The 15,557-nt window shown below is 44.1% G+C and overlaps 1 protein-coding gene across 7 annotated transcripts in view; it reads left to right on the plus strand.

Moving 5' to 3' along the window:
* The first annotated feature begins 1,097 nt into the window (after positions 1–1,097).
* Positions 1,098–15,557, plus strand: part of TRERF1 (transcriptional regulating factor 1) — a 99,935-nt gene continuing 85,475 nt past the window's right edge. For 4 of the 7 annotated variants that reach the window (XM_051783113.1, XM_051783112.1, XM_051783110.1 and 1 more), the window contains exon 1: positions 1,099–1,390. The gene's annotated coding sequence lies outside the window, so the exon portion shown is untranslated. Of the gene's footprint in view, positions 1,391–1,453; positions 1,691–15,557 lie in introns of those variants that run through there. The other 3 variants (XM_051783115.1, XM_051783117.1, XM_051783111.1) reach the window with 2 other exon arrangements.

Genomic DNA, 15,557 nt, shown 5'->3' on the forward strand with positions numbered 1-15,557 from the left:
AAGTGTCATGCAACTAGGAAACCAGGATGACCATAAAAAGAAAATGAGGCTGCTGGTAACCATTATAATGTAAGGCAGAATCACAAACGCTAGCACCAAACCTTTTTCTGTTCCAGTTATAACCCTTTAGAATTTTGTGTGTTGGATTTTTTCCCCTCTTTAGAGACAGAAGTAGGCCCTTTAACCATCCCCGTTTCAGTTTCTCTCTTCCTAGCTACGGTTTCTTACAGTAACTTGTCTGTCATTGTCCATGAGCTTAAACAGAGCACTGCATAAGCTGTATGCATCACATATCTGTCCCCAAGATGCAAAATCCTTCCATGCGAGGGAACATTTTGGTGCAATCTAATGCAAATGCTGAGCCCAAGAGAAGCAGGACGATGAGGTATTTCACCAATATATTTCTGTAGAATTAAAAAAAAAAAGAAAAAAAAGGCAATTTAAGAGTACCAGTGGCGAAGATCAGTGACCACAGGAGCAAGTTCCTACACGGTTCGCTGTATTAGAGAATTAACTTCTAAATTAACCCAAAGCGCCGGAGCCTCCCTGCAGCCGGAGGCGGCCCCGGCAGGCGCAGCAGCCCTTCCCCGCACAGGGCAGGAGACCTCCCGGGTGAGAGAGAGCCTTAATCGCGGCCACTTTCCTCCCCCGGCTCCCCGGGGCTGGCGGAGGCCGGACCGCAGCGCCCGCAGCCCCTGGCCCCGACACGGCTCCCCCAACTCCGCAGGACACCCCCCGGCGCCGGCGGAGAACCCCCTCCGCCCCAGCCCCTCGGCGGCGGGACTCCCTCGGCCCCAGGGCTGGCGCGGTGTCACCCGCAGGCACGGCCGCCCGGGGGGAGCGGGAGGCGGCCCCGGCGCCCTGCGGCGGGATCCCGCGGCACCCCCTCGCCCGCACCCCGCCGGTCCGGCGGGAGCCGCTGACAGGTCGCCGCCAGTGGCCCCGGCACCTGCGCTGCGCTCACCGCCCTTAGAGGAGGGGCTGCCGGCCAGACCGCGGCGCGGCGGAGCGGGAGGGAAGGAGGGAGGTACGGCGGGAGGCGGCGGCGCACGGCCGGCGGCGGGCGGGCCCCGGGGGCCGGCGGGCGCCCCTCGCCCTCGCCCCGCCGCGGGGCCGGGCGGCCGCGGCGCCACCGACACCTTACTTCCTGCTTCGCTACCCGGGGCCAGACCCATCGCGGCGGAGGGATCCCGCCGCCTCCCGCAGCCTCCTCCCCCTCCTGCTTCTGCTTTTCCCCGCTCTCTGCTGCAAGGAAATTATTTGACAGCGATTTGCTGACACTGGTTTTTTTTTTTTTTCTTTCTCTTTTTTTTTTTTTTTTCCCCCCCCTCTCCTTTCTTTTTGCATCACGGACTCGGCAGCGCGGCGGGCGGGGGAGGCCGTGCCGGAGGTAAGTGCCGGTGCCCGGAGCCTCCCCCGGCGCGGGGCCCCCGCCCCGCTCCATGTGCCGCCGCCGGGGTGGGTGCCGGGCAGCGGGGCCGCGGGGGGCCGGGGCAGCGCGTTTCCTGGCGGAGCGATATTTGTTTACAGGATGGGCGCCGTACTGTAAGTGAAGTAGGACCGAGCCCCGGGCAGCTCCGTAATAAATTAATATCGCGATTTGCTCGCGCCTCGCCGACACCGCCACGGGCCCCGCGCCCGGCTCCCCTTCCCCCCACCACGCCTGCACTTGTTGCAGACTTGGCGCCAGGTAGGGGCAACGCTTCGCAAGTTTCGCTTCTGCAGCAGCCGGGGCAGCGCTGGACGAGAAAAGGGGGTTGGGGGATGGAAAAAGAAAAAAAAAAAAAAAGTTTGCAGGTCGCAGTTCACTTTCGTTCTGCAGCGCCCAGGCCCTGCCGGCTCCCGCCGCCCCGTCCTGCCCGGCCGGCTGCGGGCGGGCGGGGGGTGCGCGGTACCTGGGCGGCCCGGGCGGGCGGAGCGGGGCGCGGGGGCCGGCGGCGGGGCTCCCCACCGCGGCGCTGCCGCCCAGTCCCGGGCGCCGCCGCGCCGTGCCGGGGAGGAGAGGAGAGGCGGGGAAGGGCGGCTCGGCGGGGCTGGCCGCGGAAGTTCTCCGAGCTGCCGCGCTGTCACGGCCCCTTGACACGAGTGTCCAACCCACGCGCGGCTCCCCCCGCCCTTCGCCCCGCAGCGCGTTCGGTGCCGTCTCGGTATCGGTGTTGGATGCGGGGCGGTCCCGGGGCTTGGCTGGGGAGCCCTTCCCGGGCGGCACCGCGTGGGGCGGCGAGCTCGTCTTGGAGAAATGGGAATTTCTCCTTTCCCGCGGGAGAGGAGCGCGCGGCGGGTTGGGCGCTGCCGGGGCGATCCGATTTTCTGACCCGTCAACATGCGGGGTGGTAGCGAACAAGAACTCGTAGCCAGGTGTTTAAATACCGGAGAGGTGATTTGCAAGTGAAATTAATCGGCAGTTAACCACTTAATAAATGGATAATGCCTACTCATCCTTCTGCTGACTTTACAGAGTGGTTTTCACGTGTGCCGGTCACCTAGCCAGGCTTGACTGGTCAAGATGTAAACTTAGCGGGATTAGTGCCTTCATCCAGTCAAATCTGACCTGCACTTACTGTCCCTGTGCATCAGTGCTGGTTGTCATTCAGATGGTTACAAGTGAAGTTCATACATTTTTGCAGATTAGTATGATAGCAAAATAGATATGATGGCCCACAGCTTAATTATTTATGGAAAAAATTGCAAAGTGCTTAACTGCATGATTAATGTTCTAAGCAGATAATTACCGGGGAGGAATTTTTATGCCTTTGACAGCTACAGTTTTATTGTAGGTATGGGAAGAGGAGAGAGTTAACTTGGCAAGTTGGCCTGGCGTGCTGGACTGTTCGTTAGGGCCACCCTGCTGCCTTTACCCATCCTGCTTGGGGCTCTGGCCCACAGAGAGACTTGGTCCCTCGCTAGGGGTACAGTGCCATGACAAAGTGATCCATTCTTATAATGTTGGCATTTGCATGAATTGTTTCTGCATGCGGTATATGCAGCTGTTTGCTGTTGTCCCTTATCTTCTTGGTGGTCTTGGATGCTAAGTTGGATCGGAATGGAGCCATTGCCTTAATAAGACTCATGTATCTAGAAATGAGCCACTTCAGTTTGTTGCCCAGTGAAGTGATGGGCGTGATGTGCCCTGTGTGTGTTACGTCTTTTAATAAGGCTTGTCTGAGTCACACATTTAACAACAGAAGTGCTGCTCCATGAGTGTTCTATGCATATACATGAGGCACAGAAGTTGTTATACATCTTTGCTTAAAACGAAGATATATGTGTAGAATTTAGATAAGTGAATTTTCATACAAAGAAAATGTGTTGTATGCATTTTTCTTCCATAACTGATACTCTGATATACTTTGCAAAAATTTAAGACTGAAATATAGTCTACTCAAAAGTTTTGGTGTGAATAAATGCTCTTATGATCTGTTCTGCTACCATTGATAAGCAGCTTGTGTTTCTGAAGTTGGGCGACTCAGTGAGGAACTGAGCAGCAGTGCGGTGTGGTAGTCAAACCCAGTGTATCTTGAAAAGCCAAAAAATCTCAAATGTAAGTAATGCACTTCACTGTGAAAGTTGGCCTGAGTGAGGAGTGAAGAATTGTCTTCTTGGTGAAATGATAAGGCCAGAGCTTAATCATGCTGTTATCAATGTACGTCTTGCTGTTGCCATCCCTCCCTGGGGGAGAGGGATGAGGCCTCGAGTAGCTAGGCAGGCATCCTGCCTCCAGTATTTATATCAATCCTGCATAGGCCAACATAAGCATAAATAAACCACAGCATGACTAACCTCTCTACCTAATATTGACTCATGTTGTATTTGGATAGACTGAAAAAGTCTCCATGCCTTAGCCATTTCATTTTCTCAGTCTGTATGTTGCTAATGATGACCTGCCTCGTGAGAACACTTCAGTATGCATTTAAGACCATTAAGCAAGTCTTTGTTTCAGATTTGTTTTGTTTTTGGGTAGTACTCAACTAGCCTAGATAGGAAAAAGGAATTCCTAGATTTTAGCCTCAGAACTCTGTCGCTTCTTTTCTTCTGGCCTTTTTAATTCTTCCAGTGATATACTGAGACTTGCCATTATAAACTGAGCTCGTAACTTGGCACCTGGCAAGGAGTGTGAGAAAAGTATAGGAAGAGCAGTCCTGTAATGTACTGTAGGTTCCCTAAAGCATTAAGATAATATTTTGCTGTGAGTATTGCCATCTTACTTTTTGTTTGTTCTGATCAAATAGGGAATATGTCACCTAAAAAACTTACTCAGCAAAGTGTTTGAGAAGGCTCTTCTCTCCCTTTACCAATACTGTAATGGGACAGTAGTAAAGTAAAGAAGGGCCCTGGGTTGTGCCTCTTTATTATGTGTCATAACAACTTGTGAGATAAGGCAGTTTCATTTCAGCTTCCTTAGAAATATGTGCTCTGGTTTTGTTGGTTTTTTTTTTTTAAAAGCAAGCAGTGTTTGACAGATACGAAATAATGGTTGACGTGGAAACAGTTTGTTTCCTCTCCTTGCATTTTTTGGGGGGCTGCATATCTGCACAGTTCCAAGGAAAAATTATCAGAATTATAGTTTTTTCTGTCCCTGAAAACAGATTCTTTTGGCTCCCCTCCACCTGTAAGAAGTAGGCAAAAGCATCCTTAAGCACATGTATGAATTCTGCCTGGAGTGGCTGCCACACCCTTGGCTATTTATGTAAGGTGAGGAGCACAAGTGGTGGTCACATTGACTTCTATGGCACTGTTTACAAGAGTTGAGTTACCCTGTGTGTATTTGTAGGACAGGGAGTGAGGGGGTAGCATTTGAAACTAAGGGAGCTAATTCCATGTGTTTTGCTGCATATGAAGTTATAAAAGCTCTTCTTAACTTGTCCATCTCTGAGAAACCTATTATTGTAATCAGTTGCAGAGCTGTGAGGGGAAATCAAGCCTTCTAAGATAAAGATAAAAATAGCACATTCAAATATATTTTAAGAAAGGCGACTCTTCCTTCAAAGGGTAGATCTGAGTGTGGTTCAAAGAACGGTAGCAACAATTTTATGAGGTTTTTTTGTTTTTTTTAACTCTTTGTTTGAAACCAAACATTTAAGAGATCCATTGAAGTTACTTCTGAGCAGCATGCATTTATGTGCCAAGTTATTTTATGGACCTTGTGGTAGTATTTCCCCTTAGATCTGGAGATGCAGAGAAAGGGCTCTTGCCCCATCATCTCCTTGCTGCTGCTACTGTATGTCCAGCCTGGCCAGGAGGATGAAGTAGGTTACACAGTTGGTCAGCAAGTCATATCAGTGCTGGTTCTTGTTGGATATTGGTTTCTGTGGGCAAAAGGAATATTGTTTTTGATAGTGGTTTCTCTTATCTCTTTTTGGTTTGGCCATGTCACTCCATGTTGTTAGGGGTGTGGGCTCACCTGGACCTGCTCAAAACAGCAGCAGAAAGAAAAAAAATCCATTGATTTTTGTGGGGGAAAACTAGAAAATGTGCTCAGGTTACAACCTGCTGCCACAGAAACTAGAAGGCAAGTACTTAATTTACATTACTTTCTTCTCGAGAGGATAATAGTTTGGGGAGCCCAGGGCATGCTTTTAAATGTATGCCCTATTACCCTATAATAGGGCTTTTTGGTTTTTTTAAAGTTTTAACTCTTCGTATGAGAGTGGGGATGTTGCAGGGGCTTGGGGTAGTTGTGTAGCATTGGGTATATTTTGAGGTTCTGAGTGAAATGAGTCTTGTGGTTTCAGCTTACTCTGTAATAAATGTAGTGTGTCGCACACAAACAGCCCACCTAAGTTTTCATAACTGACTGATGATTTGCTCTGGAAAGACCCAAAATCCTGATATGATGCAGATTCAAAAGGTAATTGATTTTTTTAAAAAAATTCTTTTTAGTTTGTCATTCTCCAATTTACAGTTCAAATTTTGTTAGAATTTCAGTCAAATAGCTAATCTTCAGCTTCCCATGCACCACTCAGCTGGGCTGCTGGAGGTCACTTCCCAGGCAAGTGGCCACAAGTGCTGAGTTTCCATACCCCACCAGTATCTAAAGCAGGCATCCTGGCTCGTCACAGATTTTCTCCTGTCTGTTTAGTTCAGCGAGAAAATGGTTGCTGTCTTTCCCCTCCCTCCCCTCATCAACTGCTCATGGTAAGATTTTTGATAGAGCCCGCATTGTGATATGTCCTTGAAGTACAGAGCTGCAAGGTTTTGTTTTCCTTTGCCATTTTTTCTCTTCATGTTTTGACTTCAGTGCAACTATAGCAAAGCAAGATTTTTGTGAATGATCTTTTTCAATTTTTTTTTTCATTTGTCAAAAATCTCATATTCAGTAAGAGAAAGCTCAGACTCTGGTACTAAAAGCTCCACCTAACCCTGGAGTGTAAAGACTGCAGAAATGTGGACTGGGGAAGGATTGCCCCAGAAAAAACAGGTAGGTGTAAGTTAAATGTTAAATTATCGGCACCTCTTTTTATATAAGGTCCCTGATGGTGAGATGTTTTTGTTCACACCATCTGGCTAGAACAAGGCTTACCAGGGCTCTTAAAGGACAGGGTCCATTTGAGGTGCAAAATTTATATCAGGTACTTTTTTTTTAAGTGAATGTCAAATCCTGAATAACTTCAGCATCAGACTGTGCAAAAAAGTACCCAACCCTGCTCAGCAAGTGGCTATGAAGTTTAAAATTTGATAATGGCTGAAGTTCTCTGTCTTAAAAAAAAAAAAAAAAGCAGGTAATTTTGTCTTTGTCTTTGTTCTCCAATCCCCCCCCCATTTTCATTGATGGGGAAGTTTCATTTCCTTTATTTATATATTTTTAGTGTAAGTGTGTTTGGGGGGGGCATGGGGGTGCATAGGAAGGAAGTCTGTGTTCTACTTTTTATATGTAAGAGAAAAGAATAGTTAATGCTGGTGTGTTTAGAAATGACCTTATATACGTTCTCCCCTTTAAACCAGCAATTCTGCTGGTAAAATTGTGAATATTATTAGGGGATTGAGGGGTTTTGCAACGCTTCTGTGTGCGTGAGAGTCCTGTCTGAGTTCCAGTTGTACTAGCAGAAAAACGTTTTTCCCAGTACTGTCAAGTTTCACATGCCAGATCAGAACTAGAAGTGCCTTTTCCTGGAAGGATCTCTATTTACACTTGGAGGGTTATGCCAATTATGGCTACATTAGTAAGCCTTTTTTTTAAATTTTTAATTTTCCACTTGACCTACATAGTAACTTCTTTAATTTTCTTAACAGAACGCACACAACAATCCTGGAATTTCAGTAGGGTAAATGCTGCTGTCCTGTGGCTCTAATGCATATGGGCATTGTTGCAAGACCAGGATCTTAAGTGTGTCTTAGTGAAATGGAAGCTCTTAGCACTTTGCATAACTTGAGATGGACATCTGCTCTGCATACAGAATTAAATACAGTTTATTGGGGAGCAGGCAATATGTTACCAAGTATGTTATTCATATGTAATAATATTTTTCTGCAAAAGAGATCCAATTTCGAATACAATTTTTAAACACTGCAGATTAGGAAATACTGCATTGCAGACTTGTGGAAGTTTTGAGGCATAAGATAAGGTGCTATTAATTTTTTTATCAGAGACTTAAAATTGTTTACTCCTTTGGACAGTGTAGTGGTGCATGAAGGAGGAGGAGGTAAATGGGGCTTCTTTGACAAGAGTCTGTGGGTGTTGGGTGTTGGAGCAGGACTGTGGCTGTCAATGCTACCTCCCAAATTTGTACCATCAGTGCTTTGCCTCTGCTGCTGCTCTACCGTTGCTTTCTCCTGGTGAACCAACCCTGACTAGTAACTAGTGCTGTTGCTATTTTGTGAGCGGATTTGCTAGCTATTTGCTCTTTTTCTGATGTTAAAACTTGCATTGTATTAGTAAAAAAAAAAGGATGCTGACCAGTCTTTACATGGTTCACATCTTCCACAAGTGTGAATACTTAGAAGACTTACTGAGCTTTCTTTTTCCAAAAAGGTAGGCTGCCAAAGCCCTCAAATATTTAGGATATTGATCTGAAGTTCTGTAAATGTCTTCCCAATTGCTTCTTTTTGGTCTGCTTCTTTTATATTTTCTTTCATCCTGAGTGTTGAAGCTGGGCTTACCTTGCAGAGAGGTGGTGGTGTTTGAATTAGCCCCTCACTACCTTCAGCAGGGAGAGGGCTGCATATTGCACTCTTTTTGGAAGCTGAAAGCAACATCAATGTCTCCTAGGCCACAATGGGCCTTGAAATAGCCCTGAGCTCTGTGGCCATTACCAAAGCTGAGCGCAGGGGGCTGGAGTCACCTGAACTGCGAGTTCACACCGCATGTAGGTCAACGTTGAGCGCAGCAGTTTTGTGGCTGCTTGTGCCCCTAATATATTTGGGGGGAAATATGTGGAAGCGGTTCAGATGCTAACTTGTTGGCATGATTTTTGGGTTTTTTTGGTTACTTTTCAAAAGCTTATATTCAGTGTTGCAAAGGAACCCCTGTGTATCGTGATAGAAGAAATAGTTAATGTTAAACCACGTGGAATGGTGCAGCTTTGCAGGAGCATTGATACCCCATCTGTCTCTCTAGCCTGCCATGCAGTTCAAATTCAAGTGAAGGTCTCCCACGTGGTTACTTTGCAAGTGTCCTCCTATCTCTGTTTCGTATCTGCGATTTCAGTATATGCTTCCAAAATGATTTTTATTCATTTCCAATCATTCTTCAAAGATAACTGGCAAAAACCAACAGGCTGGTTGTGATTTTACAGCAGTAGAAGGTAGACAACTTTGATCTTGTTAAAATTAATTTTCTTCATGTGTGGGCTGGGTGTGTAGTATGTTGATTTAGTTTTTATTGATCAGTGTAAAAACATGAATTCGGCATCACAGCAATGATAATAAACAAGTACATGCAGTGATATTCTAATCAGTTCCTGGCAAAAATAAGGCAGAAAAACCATCTCAGAGATTGATGTGCTTTAGCGGTGAGATGCTGAACCAGGATACTTTATATAAAAGGGTTGAGTAAAGCTGTTTGAAGTTCTAGCTTTTCTCTGGCAACACAATTGCTGCGAGCAGTAGCATGCCAAACTGGGCACGATACAGTCTTTTCTGTAAGCATTTGAATGTCAGAAATGGCATTCTTGCCTCTGTCTGGTAGGTCTTTCACCCTCCTGGTCATGCCAAGGGAAGACAGGTTGGAGGAACCAAGTATCTGCTTTGTTAGAAGGTGTCTCCAAATGCAAGCAGTGGAGCATTAATTACCTTTCCGTCCTCATGCACAGGAATGCCCTGCAAACCATCTCCATGTGCTTCAATAAGCCTGCATGGCAAAGCATCAGGTACAGGGTAGGGGAGTGGAGAGAGGTTTCTAAATTATCAGACAACTTATGACTAGAAAAGTGAGATTCGTATTCATAACTAAGTTAAACACATATTTCTGAATATGATAGGGGCATATCTCCGTTGAAGATGGCAGTAGTTCCTCTAAGCCAAAATATTTGCAGTAGTATGGGCAGGCAAATTCTCCCTCATTATTCCCTCGATGCTGTGTTTCCAGTACTGGGAGAGGCTTCTCAGTCATGGTGGTGAACAGTGATTTTCTATATTTTTTTGTCAGATAAGCTTGTTTTATGCTGTCAGAGTTCAGTAAATTGGTATCTGAGCAGCATGGATCACGATGAAAAAGTATTGCTGCTGCCTGCATGTGTTTGATAAAATTAGAAAATGAGAGGCAAATTTTTTCTAAAGTGAGGAAAAGAAGGGGTTTTTTTAGGACTATGAAATTTTGAAAGAGATGGTTCATAATGAACTTTAATACTTTTCCAAAGTTGCTGCTATTATAATGAAAGAGCATGAATAAGAGAATATGCCTTGCAGGTAGAATGAAAAAAGGCTTCACCATTTATATACTTAAAAACCAAAGATACATTGCAGAGGATGAATTTTACTCCTCATATATTGCTTGTAGTAAAAAGCTAGTCTTTGAAGTTAAAAACAGCTTTAGATTTAAAGAAAGAATACACCTGAACAGGGAGGTGCACAGAAAAAAGACATTGGGTTAAGTGCTGTTTTGTTAATGAAAAGAACGTAAGTTAAGCCAAACGTGGCTGCCTGCATAGTAAGGTACTGCTTAACATGAGTGGGAATGATAAAATAAGGTCCTAGCAGACTTTCATTTCAATGATTTTCAACTTTCAGAAGCGGATTTAATCTGGATATTGAATGCTCATATATAAACCATAGACTAATACCACAGAATTACTCTAATTTATGAAAGGAGCAGTACTTTGATGCTGGAAGTCTGTCAGCATATGATCCCTAGGCTAACTACTTGATTGTTAGTTAAAGTAGGGGTTCATTAAAATAACATGGGCTCCTCTGTTTTTAAAGACTAGCTCTTAGCCAGTAGGTGAGGGTCCAAAACTAAAAAGGTTGTAGCACAGACATTATATGGCAGTGGCACGTAGATGACTAGGTAAAGCTGGCTAAAGCTGGCTGTTGGAAAAGCTTCTGTTGGATTGTGTGTTCAGTACTGGACTAAATATTTCAGTTTTTAGTGATCTGTAGCAACACCTGCTCATGCTGTAGTTGGTTGAACTACCTGTGTGACTGTTTGAAAGAAGGTGCACGGTTGAGTCTGTATATGGCTGCAGCTCCTTGGTGTAATTATTTTACTCTGTAATAATTGTATTCTTCTATTTGAAGAATAGTAATTACAAAGTGGATGATGGGCTTCAATTATGTAAAGAAAATCCTTACATTTAAGCACCATGCTATCCTTAGCACAAACAGCTCTTTTTTTCAGGTAGAACTTTTACTTTCAGGTTATTTCTGGAAAATCCGTACTGTTACTTATGTAAATTGCAAGAAATGAAAAAAGAGAACAAAAGAGCAGGGCATCTTATTTTAAGCTTCAGCAAATGCAAAGTCATGTGTGGCCGTTCCAGAATATGTGCCTGAATTGTTCTGCTACTGCTTCTGTTACCGGTAAACCAGATCAATTAAACTGGGCATTTCTTGCAGGCTTTGTACAATCAGATTGTCAAATGTGGGAGCTGGGAAGTTTTTCCTGTAGGAGGGTCAGCTTATGCCCCATAGAGAGTTCCTCCCTGCAGGGCTCCTTCCTTGCATACACAGAAGTTCCTTGCTGAAGGAAAATGTAGGACTTTCTGGTTTTTTTGGTCTGCTTGTTTTTATACTGTTGTGTAGCCAAGCGCCTGTTTTTTAGGGCGATCCTGTACAACAGCAGTAAGTTTTTGTACCTGATCTTTTACCTATTAAGGCAGTAAGAAGCTCTCCTTGAATAAAGGAAAGGCAGATTTCAGATCTGCCTGCTGATTAGAGAGAGAGGAGAATGGAAGAAGTGGTGTTCGAGTGAATGAACAAACTTTCAAGCTGACTCAGTGATACATGTACAGTGTACGCTCTAAGGATTAGTCACCATTTACGGTAAATCTTTCTTTATAGTGCCTGGTGGGTATGTGCCTCTATCAAGCTACTGTTAGCAAGCTTTGTAGGCTGGGAATACAGGTAAATGTTATTTCCACAGTATTTTCCCATTGAACAACAACAACAACAAAACCCAGTGAAACCTAAAGACTTGTAAATTACTGAGCTAAAGGCAAAAGAAATCTTTCAGTTATCTCATGGTGCTGCTATCTTGATCTGTGAAACTAGCAGGAAAGTGAATAAATTATGCAACAACTTTTTTTTTTACTGTTTAGAAACCTGTGCTTACATGCTATTAGTGCTTTTCTACCTTATTCTGTGCAGGTTGGTTGATATGATGTTGTTTTTCTTTCAGTAGGTAGGTTTCAAGCTGCATTTCTGTAAAACACCCATTTACGTGATGGTAACAGAATAACAATTACAGGGAAGGATATTTTCATTTGCCAAGCAGAAACTTCAGGAAAATTACCCTTCAGGTTGAATTTTCTCATAAATGCTCTCAAGTTCTAAAATTATTTACTGGCGTAATAAGTAAGCATAGCACTTAAGGCGGAGTTTCTATTAAGAAGTTACTTTTTTCGGGGGGGGAAATGGGAGGGTTTATTAAAAAAACCTAGTTAATATTTTTTAAAAATGATAAAATTATTCTGCAGCATTTTCTGAGTTACCACAATTCAGTAAGTTTATTGTTTGGTTTTTTTTTTACTTTCACATTTTTCTTTCAGCAGTTTCTTCTCTGTTTGGCTGAAGTTTTTTTTGTAAAGTTAGCTGGGCATCATTCATAATTCTTAGATGCCCTTTTTCTCTGATCTTCTGACCTGTTTTGCTTGGCTTGTTTAATCTGTCCTTAGAGAATGGTTAATTTCAGCTGTAATCATAGCAAAAATCCTTTAGAGCTGTTAGAGCAAGATTTTTTTTTTGATAGTTTGTTTAAAATTACTTCCTCCAAAATAAAGAAAAACCCCAAACATCTTGTTGAAGAGTGAGAACCAGACTCTGCTGGCACTGCTGGGTGGGACGGTGCTGAGGTTGCGTGCCTGTACAAGTGGTTTGGCTTGCTGCTCTCCCAGCAATCTGATCCTGTCATAGGCTTAGAGTCCTCTGAAGAGCAGGAGCGAAGGCTGAAAGCATTATTAAGTTTTGAGGTTATCGCACACTGTTTATTTGAAATGGAGGCCAAACAATTTACATATCTCTGTATCTTGGATCTGAAAATTTTTTTTTTTTCATTAGCCTTTTGTGTGGAAATGACATCACAGCTTACATCAGCCATGCTAAATTCAGAGGGTTTTTTTCTCCTCCCTTTTGGGTTATTAACTGAGCATTAGCTCTGTGCAGTGAGTCTTCCCTCACTGACTGTGGCACATCAATAACTTCATCGAAAATGCTCTGAATTTTGTATGATGAAGAGAAACGAAGATGTGGTCTAAAGCCTTTTGAATGTAACTGATTTCACTGATGTGCCTGCAACCAGACTGGGTGACCCTCAATGCTGCATTATTCCCAGGATCACTGATGCAGCAGAAGCAAGCCAAGGACGGCACTTTGCCTTTTGGTAGATCTGGGGACCAGGTCTGGATTTTGCTGCAGCACATCGTTGCATGGGTACGTCTCCTCAGCCCTGCAGGTCAAAACTTGCCCTTGTGAGACTGAGTAGGTTCTGAACTAGAGTTCTTAGATTGTGCCTGGATGTCCCATGTGCAAAGCTGAGCTCTGTAGCAGGAATAGGGAGTACATCATCTCTATCAGAAATACCGTGTTTTTGGGGCTGCCCTTCTGGGGTCAGTGCTAAGGCTGCAGCTGTGGCAAAGTGTGAAGTGGAGGCATGGGGGTTTCCTGTGAGAGCCTGAGGAGCTAGGAGGAGGGAAACAGAAATCAAAGCTGACATTTTGAAAAGTTGATTGCTACCTTTTTTTAATCATAAAGCAATTTTTAAAGTAAGTCACTTCCCAGAGGAAAAATAAATACATTAAGAAGAGAAATAGGAGAAATGTGATGCTGAATTTATGCATTTGAATACAGCAGACTTGGTTGTGTGCTGGTGGTGACACCAGTGTGCACAGAGACAAAGCAAAAGGACAACCATCATTCTGACTCTCTTGCTAAATTTCCAACCATGATGTCGTATATGCAGAATATTTTAATTTCTCTTTACTTTTTTGTGGAGATCTGAGACAGTGGGTAAGGGACTGATCCCAGTTACTTAAAAAAACCCCGAAAACTATGGTGAAACAAACCCACATGACACTGCAAGGGTTGTGGAGAGATTTCCCTTCGTGTCATCATAAGCTGCACTTTGCTCTGGGAGGAAGGCAAGGAGGGCCTCCAAGGCACCCTCAGCAGGAAGGCTTGCAGGAAGAGCTTTGAATTGGGCTCTGGGATTTCGAAAGTTATGGACTCACACACTTTGTATTTCTCTTATATCTCTTCTGGCTCAGCTTTTCTGCAGCAGTCAAGGAAGGGGGTGGAGAGCAAAGTGCTGAGGGATGCCCTGGCACTTGTTGGTGTTACCCATGTGAGTGTGTGTTTGAGTGGTCGGTGCTCACACACTGTGGAGGTGGCCCGTTGGAAAACCGGTGGAATTACTTGTCTCTTTTAGAGCTTGCAAGGAGCACTTCATCGCTGTACTTACTTGTATAGCCATATGCTATTCTTTTTTCTTACATATGTTCTCTTATAATTGTCAGTAGCAGGTGCCTGCGAGCCAAAGCGGAGTGATATTTAAAAATCAGATGCTTAATGGGGATAAAGAATAATGTGAGTTAAGCACCAGCAAAAAGACCAGGTTGAAAACATTGGCCTCTGAAGGTCATATTCCTCACAGAGCAGCAGCATGGTTGGTAGTATTGCTGGTCCTTCAGCTCTACTATTCACCTGCAGAGATGTGACCTTCAAGAAGTAGTCAGGAGGTCTGGTTTTGAGTTTGTATATCTGGTTGGGCTGAATCAAGAAAAATGCCAAGTCCCTTCTGATGTAAGTACCAGCCCACAGGAACAATAATGGGCGTGCATTGCACCCCTGCTTGGTGACTGAGGTGGTATGGGCTGGTTGGAGATGTGACATGAAATCTCTAGTTTGGTAGACTCACTTTTTGAACCTACCTTTCCCTCTATGTTTGTTGAGCATCCTGAGCTGTTCAGGTTGTGTAACTGGTTGCTATAGCATTGTGTGTGCAATGGTGCCCATGCATTACTGATAGTAATTGTTGATGCTGTCTCCTTCCATCATCTGAAAAACAACCACTGAGAGGATGATGTGGGGAGACTTGTAGTTGCTCTGGACTTGGAATGATGCAGCTGTGTCCACTGAAAATCATTTTGGGGCATCACATGGCCAGAATCGCCCAGTATACATGATATTGCTGTCACATCTTTTTCATATCTCCACAAATAGCTCTCTGAACTACCATTCCTTCTGTGTATCAGTTGGGGGGAACTTAGAGCCTGGTGTAACAGATGTCTAGGTGACCAACAAATCAGTAGTATCTTGCATTTCAAAGTGTCAGGGACATTTAACGTCCCTAACATTCTTTTGGGGGGGGGGAGTTGTTGGTTTTTAGTTTGGTTTTTTTTTTTCTTCATTTCTGTTAAAGAACTAGTAAAATATAGAGCACATATGGAAATGGCAGACGTTGTTGAGTTTTTGATTTTTTTTTGTTGTCCTTGTTTCTAAAATTAAGCACACAGAAGTTTGCAAGATCTTGCAAAGAATTTAAATGATATTGCACAGTCATGTGTTCAAGGAATCTGTTTAATCTAGTCACATATATTGTGAACAGATCCAAATTTTAAAAAATACATTGCAGTAAGGAGAAACAAACCAAACAGGATAAAGACAAAAGGCTGCTAAATATTTTTGATGGTACTTAGTTTAGTTTGCTGGCAGCATTCTGTCATGTTTCATTTTTGTTCGGTTGTCCTTCATGTTCTTCCTATGTGAGAAAGTAACCTGTGGTATGAGCTGTTCTGCTTATCCCTTGCATAATGTTGGCAACTGAAAGTTGGATCACGCGACCAAAGTAGGTCCCTCTCTGTGTCAGAAAACTTAACGATTTCTTCTTCATGTGGGTGGGTATCCATGCACATGGGTAGTAAGTTTTCATTCTGCCACTATATGTTTCTGAGCTGGATTGTAGGAGGAGT

This window comes from Manacus candei, unplaced genomic scaffold (assembly GCF_025592945.1).
Source record: "Manacus candei isolate 608988 ecotype Guabito, Panama unplaced genomic scaffold, ASM2559294v1 h1tg000017l, whole genome shotgun sequence".
NCBI lineage: Eukaryota > Metazoa > Chordata > Aves > Passeriformes > Pipridae > Manacus > Manacus candei.